Raw genomic sequence first — 13519 nt, forward strand, 5'->3', positions numbered from 1 at the left:
GCAGAGGGCTCCCTGCAGGGTGCTGTTATTTTAAGCCAAAGCACCACAATCAATGTCGCCCTCCACATCTATTGTTTCATGTGTGAAGAGAAAGTAATTACAGGCTGACAAGCATGGGATGATGAGTGCAATGCACGGTGCCAACTACAGTAAGTGTTGTATCCTCTGTGAGATGCACATGACACCTCACACTTAGCTCATGTGTGTTCCTCGTCCCCCCCCCCCGCCCCACACAATATGACCTCAAAGAAACCAAAGCAGATACTTTTTTATTAGATTTTCGACACATAAAACTCACTAACCGGGATTACCTCGTGATTCACTTCAGCTGCTACATACATTTGTTGCTGAGCTCCCTCACAGAGGCTAATACTACAGACTTTATCTACTCTCGCACAGCTTGAGACACCTTACCTCACGGCTGACCTCATCCTGTCATATGATTTAATGAGCAGAGCCGTGTCACACACCACAGTGTCAGAGGGATGACAGGATGGGTCTATACAATGCACTAAAGATTAATGAGGTCATCTCCTTTCTCGGTGCGTGTGTCTGTGTGTGTGTGTGTGTGTGTGTGTGTGTGTGTGTGTGTGTGTGTGTGTGTGTGTGTGTGTGTGTGTGTGTGTGTGTGTGTGTGTGTGGTGTGTGTGTGTGTGTGTGTGTGTGTGTGAGGGAGGCAGAATGACTTTGGTTATCATATATGAATGACGTCAATACAATCAAAATAGCAGCTTTTTCTATTGATAGCCAGTGATGAAGCAATGTGGCACCGATGTTATGTATCTGCTTTGAATGTAATGGCTCTGCCAGATCATTGATAATAGCCTGACATTGTTTTGTATTCAGTCCCCTAGGATTTGGGTATTCTGCCCTTTGATTCTGCTTGCATTTTTGTGTGTGTTTGCAGAGATGTCTATGAGTTAGATGGCGTTGGCTTTATGATGATAACACTCTCTGAGGGTGTCCAAAATCAATCAAATCCAAACCCAAATGCTTGCCTCACATCTCCACAGGCTATCTCAAAGGTTGGTATTGATTATTCCAGCCATTGCTGTCTTTCGGAGGGCCAGCCTAAACAGGCTACTAGAGAAATGGAGAGATGATAATGCAATTACTGAGGGGAAGCCTTCAGACCAGGCAATAATGTTTTAGGAGAGCGGAAGTTGAATGTCAGAGACACACAGATGTATTATGATAACCTTGGTGAGCAGGAGCCTAATGCACATACAAGCTGTTCTATGGAAAGGGACTGTTCACAAATGATTATGGGTGGAAGAGTGGTCAGAAAAAGGGGAAGTCATAATCCTTTTTATTTTTGAAGATAAGAAGAAAGTCTAACTTTTCTTGGGAGAACGCATTTCTATTTAATTTCATAGTTGTAAGATCTATGGTATGTAAAAGAGATAAAATATTACATAAAAAGTGTTTCTTATGTGTGCCATATGCATATCTTGTGCATGCTCATGCATCTGGTATTTGGTTAAAATATTGCTGTGCACAATCTCTCTAGCAAATTTAGCAACTTATTTAAAAGTTCTTCATTAAACATTAAAATGTGGCCTATTTTCAACATTTTGTTCTATATTCTTTTAATTTGTTAAGATAACAAAAAATATCTGTAAAAGATAGCTTCATCATGCACTTCCAAACCATTTCACATTAATGTTTTTTTTGCAATGCATTTCCTCAGTATAGGAGGTGGACATTGATTCAGATCACATGTATTAATCAACGTAGGAAGCAACAATTACCGTTGGAAATTCAAGTGAAGCCATATTAAGGGACATTTATTTCTCAGTTATAGATAGTGAGCTGTTTTTCTTGAGAAAGCCCATTCATCCGGTTATTATCATGTGGAGCTGGGTGAAATCCTTCCTGTCCCCACCCCAGAGCTCCACTGGGTGGCGCTAAAACACCGACACAGCCCCACAGCTTCTGCACACTGACATGATCCGGCTGCTCCCTCTCATCCACTCGGATACCTCAAATCCGTTTCTCTAACTGCACGAAGACGTTGCCAAAACCCAACTGCAACCAAAAGGAGGATTGTTAAAAATAATAATCACCCAGAAAGTATGAGTGACGGCCCGGCGTGTTGTCCAGCTGCTGAGCCGCTCCGGCCGGGGGGAAGTTGTGAGTCAAAACCGGAGGAACATCAACTTTTATAGACTTTTAGACCGCCGCCTGCAAGTAGGCACCAGCCCCAATTTCCTCTTATTTTACTCGGGAATTGTGAGTCCGTACAGCTCTGACATTATATTAGTGTTTTTAGGTAATGTGTTGTCGAGGGCGTCTTGAAACGACGAGGAAATGGCATTTCTGTGAAGAAGAGCTCCCTGGTTTTTGTGGTTGACAATGGAGAATAAATGAAGGGGACGTTTCAGGGGATTAATTGACAGCACAACGACAGGTAAGTTGACATAGCCTACCCTTAAAACATGTTGTTGTCATGTATTGTGTACACTAATGTATCTCTGTGGCTTTTACAACGTTGGGAAATTGACTTCAAACTATTTAAATGCGAATTTCAAACAGCTCACGTGTCACTGCGATATAGCCAATCATCCAAACGCTAGAATAAAATAAGCGTATCGATTTCATGATCGTTTGCTTCCCTTAGATTAATAGTTATAAACTTGTGAGGAACTAATGACTTAAGGTGGCGTACAGGTGTAGCTGTGGGCTGGGTAATGTAAAGCGTCATGCTGTTTTCATTCAGAGAAGATCAGATCTGTGCAGCAACATGATGAAACAGTCATTGGCTGCTTAAATTAGACACAAAAATAGTTCCCCTCAGAGGGATCTGGGTGGCTGATTTTTTTTTGGGTAGATAGATATGAAGGCAAATTATGTGTGTGTGTGCATGGTCCTATCAGCATACATGCAAACAAGATAATGTCTGATCATGGCTTTAGATAAGAAGAATTACAATTTTTTTTTACTGGATTCAACACAGATCTATCTATCTATCTATTGTCTTTTCTTGCAATGTGATGCAGTAGAATACATCCAATCTGTTTTTAGTGTGTTCAGTTTTCCAGTTTTTTGCCCCCATAAAAGAGTGCATAATATTTCTTTATCCAAGCTTCACCTGTAAGGTAACCCCCAAACACAAACATGGCTCTCCACAGTTAAACTGTAACCTGGAGCTGACTGCACGCTGTGGGCTGTGTCCTCCATCACTGTCAGTCCCCTCAACTTAAATATAAAATGAATGAAAAGCAGCTCTAGCTATAAGCGGCTTGTTTGTGACTTAAGAAAAGCACAATGCCGTTATCATGTTGGATTACGTTAAGAAGACATGGACGGAGTCCCTAATGAAAACTGCCTCTTATGTTGGCTGCCAGCTGCTCTGCACACACACTGTAGATATTTATGATTATGCTTACACACCACTGTGAATATTTCAATTCTACAACCCCTCCCCTCTTGACTCTCCCACTTCCCCCCCTCTCTGCCTTTTTTTCCTCTCCATATCAGCCTATCTCTGTTGACCCTCTTCTTTTATCTGCCCTTCATCCCCTTGACAAGTTGTGCGGTCAGCTGTTTTTCTTTTTATCCCTCAATTAGTGCTATCATCGCATTTCATCCTGCAGAATATGGGGATGGTAATAACCTTACACTCCTAATGCGGCTGATCAGTTCTGCTGTGATTAATTGAAGTCCCCTCCGTCAGAGAGTCAAAGGAGGCGTAGATCTTCTCTTTCACACTCACTGACAGGCAACCCATTATATTGTTTTATAGATCGCCGTCAGTAGCCCTTGAAGCTGCCTGCGGCCCACTGTTGTTCTGGAGGGTTTTATTGTGCCGTGTTATTGGTTGGTATTGCTGACAGACAGAGCAAAGGCCACCAAGGGATTACTGGAGATGGGATCCCTGTGACAGTTACACTGTATTTGATAGCAACACTGGAAAAGATTTGTGCGCTCTGCAGTGGTTGTTGTAAAAAAGAAAAAGTGGGAATTTGTTATGGAGCTAAAGGCTTAGAATAAAGTTGTCTTTGTACCTGTAAACATCCTGCCACCATAGCCTTGCCATTTGTCACTGCTGGCATGCATACTCCCAAAGGAGTGTTGAATAAAAATGGTTGCTCATGCCGTTTATGTGGCACTGCATCTCTGCAAAACAGCCAGATGTAGAGGTAGGACCGATTAGTTTGCAATCTCAGTCGTGCTTTTCTTTTTAAAAGCCAACATCCTCACAGACATTGCAACAAAAAGCAGATCCAGGTGAAGGCAGAGCGCAGACGGAGGCTTGTAGAGAGTACTTGATATGCATGAGCCACCAGGTGATTTCCAGAGGAAGAGAACACCAGGGATAAGAGGCTTGTCTCTAGTTTTAAGGAGCCACCCCAGGCAGTATTTGTGTTCTCCGGCAGCTTCCTGCTCATGCTGTCAGATCAATAGGGCATAATATGAGAGTCTGGCTTGTGTTCGCAGGCATGAGACAAAACAATACATTTGAGTTTTTGCACTTATGTATGTATGTATTCGAAGCCCTGTGGTAGTATTCAGATTGCCTGTTGAGACTAAAGTCCCTCCAAATTTCTCCATGTAACACTGACATCACCAGGTTTCCATAGCGTGGGCATGCCGAATATATATTCAGAAAACATACACATGTCACAGCCCAGTGTCTTGTCACAATGAACAGAGCACTGCAGCACCACAAATCTGAGGTCTTGCATCATTTCAGAAAGTCTGTATTCACCACCAGCCTTGCAGATTTGGCTTAGTGGAACAATAAAAACTCAGCCATCTATCTACATGATTACACCCGATTTCAGCACCCTGAGATTTGCTGCTCAGCGGTGTTCATAGGCTAATGTGTTTAGAAAGCACGGTTTGTTCCACCTCTCAAAGATCCAGCTCGAGCTGCCGGGTGCATCCATCGGGTTTTTAAAGGAAAGCCTACCATAGCGAACGAATGCAGCATTGTTACGCTCGTGTGCAGCTCCGTCATGTACTGAGGAGGAGGAGGACATGGGGAGAGCACATCTTATGTTTTATAGATGCCATTTAAAGGAGCATGCCCAAGATGGGCTGGCTGCAATGAACTGTAACCGCTGACAAAACACCAGGACAATAAACAAATAAATTGGTTTCCTGGAAACCAGCAGTGTCCCAAACTCGCCGGGGCTGATCCATGCCGATGCGGCAAGGTCTTTTCTCCTCAGAGATTAGGCTGTGAAACACAACTGCACCTCTTCTTTATTCATGCTGATTTGCTATGTGTATGTCTTGTTGTGGGTGTGCATGAGTGTGAAAGAGGGAGAGAGAAAGGGTGTGTGTACATCTGAAGTGCAACAGTGTTTGGAAAAGTGGGTGTTTTCCTGAGTGTTTATGTGAATGGTTTGTGTGGTGCATCCTGCATGTGTGCCCAGGCGTCTGCATTTCTTAATGCTCTATGTGCGTGGGAGTGTTTGTGTGTGTGTGTGTCATTGTATTATATCAGTTCCCTCTGTTGGTTGCTCAGCATGCATGACTTGAGTACAAACTGATCCTATGGGCTCGATCATGTAAAGTTCATAGACTCTGTTGTACTAACCCGAGCAAACCCACTCATGTCCTGCATATAAAGGCAACATTCCCACAATAGATTACACTTTTCAGTTTAAATGAATACATTTTCAGAATCTCTGTCAATTTTAGATAGAATCAGAAAGAAATGTATCTTTAGACATATTGTTTATTGTCTTTTCACCCCCCGCGCACCGGATATCCAAGCTGGTAACCACTGATTTTAACAATCCTTAGAAGTGTTTTCAGGTTTCCATTCACAATTCTGCTTTTTAAAAAAAAAAATCCTTTATCTTTTGAAATGTGTCCGTCTTGCTCTCAAGAATACATTTTGTGGACGTCTCATGTATGCAAACTCACATTTTCTAAGCCAAAATGTTTATCCATCCTGTAAAGTAGAGGAGTCATGTGACTCTGTTTGGTAATTCCTCCAGCTGACTCTTCAAGTGGACACTGAGGACAATGAGCTTAGGAATTTACTCTTCATTGGAGGTGCTTTTCAGCTTTGTCGTGCATCAGGCTTTTCCAACAAGCCCCTTCTCTCCCTCCTTTAATCTATCACTCTGTTTCTTTTCCCTTGAGGTATTCAGTGTTTGGCAGCTTTCACTCTCAATACTTTGCCATTGCGCCAAATTCCCATCAACTCCTTCTCCAGCACAGCAGTGAGGAACTCAATTCTCCAAGCGCCTAACCATTGGCCCAGGGAAAGGGCTGGGGATTGCAGATTTGAAGAAACCCACTTCATAACCCTGGTTCCTAGTGGTGCAAGGGAGCTCTGATTTTCCGTTTGCAGAATATTTTTTGGGGTGCCTGAGGGTCCTTAGCAATATGTTTTTTTTTAATGTCCTTCTCTTTTCTTGCGTTGTTGTCAAGCTCCACCTCGTGCCTGTAATCATTAGACTGTAATTTGGGTAGAAAATTGCAATTACGGGCGTTTAAAAATGAGCCTGTTATTTTCTATGCTTGTTATTTCTTCGTCGAGAGGGCAGGACAGCAGCAATCCTTCTGTGATTATAATTAAACGAATTGGACTCAATGAAATTGGCAATTATTGTCAAAGGTCTTACCATTTGCTTCCTTTTTAAGGCTTGTTTATCTTATTGAAAGTTGTGCTATTTCCTCCTGTTGTTTGCCTTGATAACGTTGATGGGTCCTTCTTCTGCCCTCCCGCCTCTCATCACACAAACAAAAGGAGGCAGGTTGGATTTTGTGACCCAACGCGGAGGCCGGTCAGGTTTCTCCATCATCAGATCCCAGCAGAAGAGCTGGGACTCTCCTTCAAAGCAGGCTCCTATCTTCAAAAGAAATGTACCCATGTCATTAAATGTATTGTGCAGAAGCCAGCGTTGGAGCCTTGATCTTATGTACACGATGAAAATGATGAGAAACAGAAATCTGGGAGTTATCTCTCAACCATGATAGAATTAGCTCAAGGCTAGCTGCAGTTCACGCGCCTCTTTCATCCGTTCAAACATGCTTCCTCTATTTCCCGCTATAAATACATACGGAACATTTCACTCCTATTTATTATTTTGCATTTTGATTTGTCAGTCACATTTTAACGTGACGATCCGGTGAAGCTCAGTATTGGTCGCTAGGAATATACAACTGTGCTCTTGTATTATATGTAAATGTAGTTTTACCTTGATGCAAACAGGGAAGGGAACATAGTTGAGTATGTGTTTGAGGCAGGATGGTTTGAGATTTAAAAATTTGGATCCATTTTAAAGAAAGTCCTATGTCTTATTATTCTTAAGAATGTAAGTGTCATTGGTCTTTTAAAGGTTGTATCAAAGGAGGCATCAAAAGGTCGAAAGAATGACTAAAATATAATTTATCAGAATTATTGGGAAATTGCATCTTCCAACAAAATTCCTTATCATGAGAGTCAAACTGAGGGAGGTCTACTACTGTTTACTGCCAGTTAGCATTAGCTGTCAATGCTTGACTGCTATGTAAGTTTAGTGCTGTGAAATGATGTCCGCAGGTAACCAAATGTTTGCAATACACGTTTACTAGGTGACATCCAACTGTTTAATTTCCTATTTTGACTGATACTGGATTTGTGTGTGCACAGGCTGCATTGTAAGCAAATGTCACTGGTGTCATTAATTCAGGCAGGTTCGAAGGTGTCTTCTACGTTAATGGTTGGGAAATCTAATGGAGTTACTTCTTTGGTTTTTCACAAACAACAAGACGGCATAGAGAAAAATCCGGAAACCTAACCATTGTAGTAACAGTAACAATGTTGTATTGTTTTGTCATTTTCACATTAGAGCACTCTAAGTCTGTATGAGTCTGTGTAACCATGTCTTAAACTCTGTGGCTCTTGTGGATTATTTTATAATTTTCGGTCCTCCCTGTTGCCACTGCCATATCCGAAACGGCACAGCGAGGCTTTTCCTGTTACTGCAGAACATTTGTGATGCTTAGATTGATGTTCTTTTTTTAGACCGGCATCAATTTTCAGATATAAGGCAGAATTATAAGCCTTGGGATGGAAAACAATTTTGTTCTCTCTCCCTCCCTGTTCTCTTTCGTCTTGCTTGCACTCTCTCTTCCCTTCAAACACACGATCAAACCCACACACAACAACTCCCTCTTCACTGCGTGCAGGGTGACTAATTTCTCTTGGGCTTTGGACTTCAGCGTGAGAGAGGGTGAGAATTAAGAAGAAATGTAAAGAGAGGAGAGGCAGTGATGCACTGGCAGCTCAGAGGAAGCCGCCCACATCCAAAGAGCCTGACTTCACCTCGTCTTTATGGTCATCTGACCTTCACAAGAAACAGAATCAGAATACCTTTATTCGTCCCACAGAGGGGACATTTACAACAGGGGAACATTTACAAATGTACAAACCAGTGCAAGCCCATATCCAACATACTTTGTCTTACTGGGACTGTCAGTTTAAACGTTTTTGACTCCCCAGTTTAAGGTATTGGAGACAAATCACAAACAATGTGCATGGAGCTCCCATCTGGGAGGAGAAATTGAAATCTAAGTGTGCGGTTTTTGCATCCAATTTGAGTTTCTTTGCTGGATTCTGTCGAGTGGAACGGCTGCCAATCACTTGGTTTTGTTTACTCGCTGTGTCCTGCCGACAACTGGCTGGTACAAATATCAGCTGCTGCAGTGTCACACTGTGCATTCGTACAAATTAAATAGGCTATATTGCACTTATGTTTTCAACATAACCAGAGGGTTTTCGAATAATTTAGGGAACTGATTTCAATTTTGCATTCATCACCAGAACAAACTAGATACCAAGAGCTGAACAGAACTTGTGTTTGTACTCCTCCAAAACATTTTCTTTGTAGCTTCTCCTTAGTTCACAAGGGAAACTGTTTGACCGTTTACCCTCTGGGAAAAATGACTGAAGATCATCTGGTACAAAATCCAATTATTGATCTCTTCCTAACTATCAATAACTGTACATGTGATGGATCATTGGAAAGTGTATAACAACCCTACATGACACTCAATTTTGCAGTCAAAGTCAAAAAGATGCTCACTGGTGTCTCACTTTTTCAAACATTAGGTCTTTAGTTACAAACATAGTAACTCATCAAATGAGGTCGTCCGGATGAAACAAAGAGCCAGCTAAAGACACAAAAACTGACATTTTGGAGGAGGGAAGCAGCAAGGCAGAGCTTTCAAATGGTAACCTTCCACCTTTCTTCCTTATAATAATTAATCTCAAAACTATTAATAAAGTATTTATTAAGATTCAATAAAATGATCAGTTGTAGATTGTACATGTAGAGTGGATGCCTTATTGGAAAGAGTTTTGTTTCCTTTTTTTCATTACTACTGGATGGAACTACAAATGTCATAATGCACAACAAAAATAAATACAGGATAGCTGTCTTCTTAATTGTTGGACATCCCCCACTGCGCTGCACCAGCACTGAGGTTGGCCTTTTGCCAGTGTCTGTCTTTAATACTATACATATCTGTAGACATTTAATATCGTTTCCATGCTGCTTCCACACTCACAGAATAAGGCTGACATTTTGTGCCAACTTCATGCCATGAGCAAGAGCATGTGTTTGAATTGTCTCAAAATAAGGCCAATATATTATGCTGCTGCATGGACATAATTATGTCTAAATCCCTGACAAAACAAGCGCTGCACTCACTCGACAGAATGTCAAAGCTATTATTATGTAGGACTTAGCATGCACTTATGTCACCCAACTAATGACACGTAGCACATTATATTGCCGCCACAGAACACCTCTCTGCTCCATGATTGGAGACATAATGGAGATATTTTTGCTATTCTCTCCCTCCCTCTTGTACATCTCTTAACACATCCTCCCCTGGCCCTAATTCATTTAAACATTTAAAACAGGGACCTCAATTATTCATGTCCCAAAGTCGTCTGTGGCCCTGGCCCGGTCTCCCGTGGCTCCCGGTGCAGAGTGTGTCTGGATGGACACATTCCCAGGCTGCTCATTAATTGATGCCTCAGTTGACGCCAGAGGTCTAATGCACTCTCACTCTCAGCTTGCTCTCACTGCAAATCCAGCATGTCGTCTGTTCCTCTCTCACACGGACGGCGTGAGGTTTTTTTTTCACAGAAAGAATTATGTCATTCAAGTCTTGCTTAAAAGGTTCAATAGGTGTCCTCATCCCACTGGCCGGGTAAAAATGAAAACTATGTTAGACAAGGGGTTAGATCAGAAGGAAACCTCAGTTCACGGCCAGACCAGGAGTCAAGAATTGTGTAAGTGGACAACATACATTCCTCTTTTATGCTGTCCTTCCATCTTTGAACTTCTGTCCTCATTTCCTTTCTGTGGGCTCGTATTCTCCATCATTCAGCGCAGCATGTGGGTGGTGGTTACCTCCTCTGCATCCAAAGGGAAGGTTCAAAGAGGTCATTAAACTGAAGATTCACCACAGGGAGCAAAACATGAAGAGTAAAATAAGATGAAAAGTTAAGGAAGAACTGCAAAATCATTCAAGAAAGGCTGCCTGTCTTTGCTACACATTAAAGAGAGAAGTTGGCAAGATAATCTTTTGCAAAACAGGAGCTTGTGATCTAGTTCACCATCCTTATCTTTAGTGGGTGCAAATGAGAAGCTACTGGAAAGGCCTGAAAAGGTTGATGTTGACCGTTCACTGGCCGAATGTCTGGGGATATCCGGGCTTAGCGCTTAACAATGCAATAACATTGAGGATTAAATCATCATTACCCTGAAGCACCAGATGATTTGTTTGTACAGAACCAGCTGGAAACAGTTTTCGTATAAGGGCAGGGACGTTCAAAAAACACTTGGCCGGAGATTGAATAAACCATCTGTCAATTAAACTCTTACTTAAGCTAGTCAGGAGAAGAGCAAAGAACACGTTGTCTGTCAAAAGAAGCCTTCAGCTTTTTTGCTCTCTTTCATAATAAATACTCTCCAATTGTGATAAAACCTTTTGCTATTGCAGCATTACCACTTCAGGATTTAAGATAATGTTTTTTCACAAAAAAGTTACCTCTGCGTCGCCTCATACGACCCTCAACAAAGCCCTTAGCTCCAGGTAGCTCCTCACAGGATGCTGAAAGATCAGAACACTGGATAGTTTGACTGAAACACATTATTTTTGTTTGATCTTTGATCCTTAATTCTTTCGGGACCTCACAATATGGCAAGAACACAGCTGCGTACAGACAATCATTGTACTTCATCCAGTTGTTGCATCTACCTCCGATTGAAAGCACCACATGAAAGCCAGTGACAGAAATGACAAATACCAACAATTTTGAGAGAGAAAGTTGTTGGATCCAAAATGAAAATGCTCATGGTGGATCCTCCAGCAGTGACACAAATGTACTTAAAGACGTGACCTTTTACTGAGTTGTGCACAGTTTTTTTTGCAGTTTTGAACATGTGATCTGTCATGTTTGTGACTGGAGAGCTTTTTGAATGCAGCAGAGAGGTTTGGCCTGGAACAGATTGTGGAAGTAGTTGCTCTTTTTATATATTGTTGGTCATCTGTGCCATTTTCAGTTCAATTACCTCTAGTAAGACTAGACCAAGGCAGGTGGTTTTATATTATATAGAAGTGATATTCAGTTCCACGCGTGCTGCAAATTATCATTAATTATCATTAATTATTATTAATTATTATTAATTATTGTTGGTTTGGATTTAAAGGGCCCATGTCATGCTTTTCCGGTTATTACCCGTCCCCTTGTGTGTTATGAAGGTTTTTATGCATGTAAATGGTCTGCAGAGTCAAAACCCCTCAAAGACCTGTCTATGCTGCCCCAAAACGCCTCGTTGGAGATTTCTCATTTTCCATTGTTTACTTCCTGGGCACTGTGACGTGTGAACACCCAGAGGCCACACCCTCTGCCAGCAGAACATATACTGTTGGAAGCTCAGGTTCAGTTCAAAGCTGTATCCAGTCATGCCAATGAGGGTCTGTGTCCTGTATTGTGAGGGGAAATCTTCAATGCATGCCTTACCAAGGGCAGAACCACGACGAAGTCAGTGGTTGAAATTTATTTTTAACACTGTTCCTTCAGATGTTCGAGCCGGTATAGTACTGTGTGCGTGGCATTTCACGAAACAAAGCTTCGCAAACCTTTCAGCGATTCATGCCGGATATGTACAGCGTAGGGCACTGAAGAACGATGCTGTTCCTACTTTGTTTGGACCAGCGGGAGATTCGGGTACACAACCTGTAAGTATTCATTGTTGTTTGTGTATTTATGATGTTTAAAACAAACAAGGTATCTACCACGACTGTTTAAATGGGTAAACGTTTTTCGGGCTGCTAAGCCATTGACACAGTGCTAACTGGGCTAACTAAGTTGCTAGCGTTTCCATATATCAACTCCAATGTCAGCAGATGGCCTTACATGTATCTCATAGCAGGAGAATGTCTGCATTCACACACGAAATACTCATAGACAGTATACTCCGGGTGATTTACCGTATGGTCAGTCGCAAAACTTAATTACATTATAGTTGGTGTTCCTAGCGTGTATGCTACCGAGCTAAAAAAAGAAGGCTACCAAGAGACATGAGTTTGCTAGGGAAAACATTGACATATAACATTGGCTACAATGAATGACCGAACGTAGCAGACTACCCGTATAAGATTGCAATTGTAAACATGTTCTTGCTAGCCTAATATGAACCACTAGCTGTTGTTCATAGTAGGTTGGCATATTACACTGAACAACTAGCAAACGTAGGTTAGCATATTAATCTAGCTGGCAAGCTAACGAACCTAAAACAACTAAGTTTCTCTAATATTTTGTGATTTGCATTTGATTTCGTTAGGAATGTGTCCCAGAAAGTGTTGCTTTTATGAAATGTACTGTTTTCATCGGATACAAAATTAATTTTATGAATGTTATGTTTATCTTTGTTAGAGTACATCTCAGCAGGACCCCGGTACCCACCACTCCAGGCGTATCCGGCGGACAACACATGACGGGATGACCACTCTGATGCCTCGTCCTAAAAAGCCCCAGCACCAGCTTACAAAGCTGCGATAGGCAAGATGCCGAAAACGCCTATAAGGGGAGGAATGGATGATATACAGTGTATATATGTATATTTACACATGTTCATTTTGTACATTTCTTAAAATAAAGTTTGATGGAAATACTTAGTAGCCGTTCTTCCCTGAATTATTTGCTCCTATAACATATCATTCATATATAGCAAACCATGATTTGATTTTTCAACAAACACAGTAGTAGTTTATTACAGGTAAGAATAACTTACTCTTCTTCCGTTCTACGCCTCAAAGGTCCATAATCAAATCTGTACATGTTATGGAGGTTCTGCAGGGTGTATGGGTTGAGACAGTTTGGCTCTAGTCCTGGGTGGTGTACCATGCACATAATAGTTGCTGGGACTTGGTTCATTCGTGTTACAACAAGGAAGGGAAGATATTTGTAACATAACACGTTTAGCAATTAAACCAACAAGCAAGGTTTACAAAATAAACATTCAATTACTAAGGAAGAAATAAAAGGGCATAT

The 13519-nt window shown here is 41.6% G+C and overlaps 1 protein-coding gene across 1 annotated transcript in view; it reads left to right on the plus strand.

Moving 5' to 3' along the window:
- Positions 1-1946: 1946 nt before the first annotated feature.
- Positions 1947-13519, plus strand: part of si:dkey-238f9.1 (chemokine-like protein TAFA-2) — a 93711-nt gene continuing 82138 nt past the window's right edge. Inside the window, exon 1 of the mRNA XM_034139302.1 lies at positions 1947-2410. The gene's annotated coding sequence lies outside the window, so the exon portion shown is untranslated. The remainder of the gene's footprint in view (positions 2411-13519) is intronic.

This window comes from Trematomus bernacchii, unplaced genomic scaffold, assembly GCF_902827165.1.
Source record: "Trematomus bernacchii unplaced genomic scaffold, fTreBer1.1, whole genome shotgun sequence".
Classification (NCBI taxonomy): domain Eukaryota; kingdom Metazoa; phylum Chordata; class Actinopteri; order Perciformes; family Nototheniidae; genus Trematomus; species Trematomus bernacchii.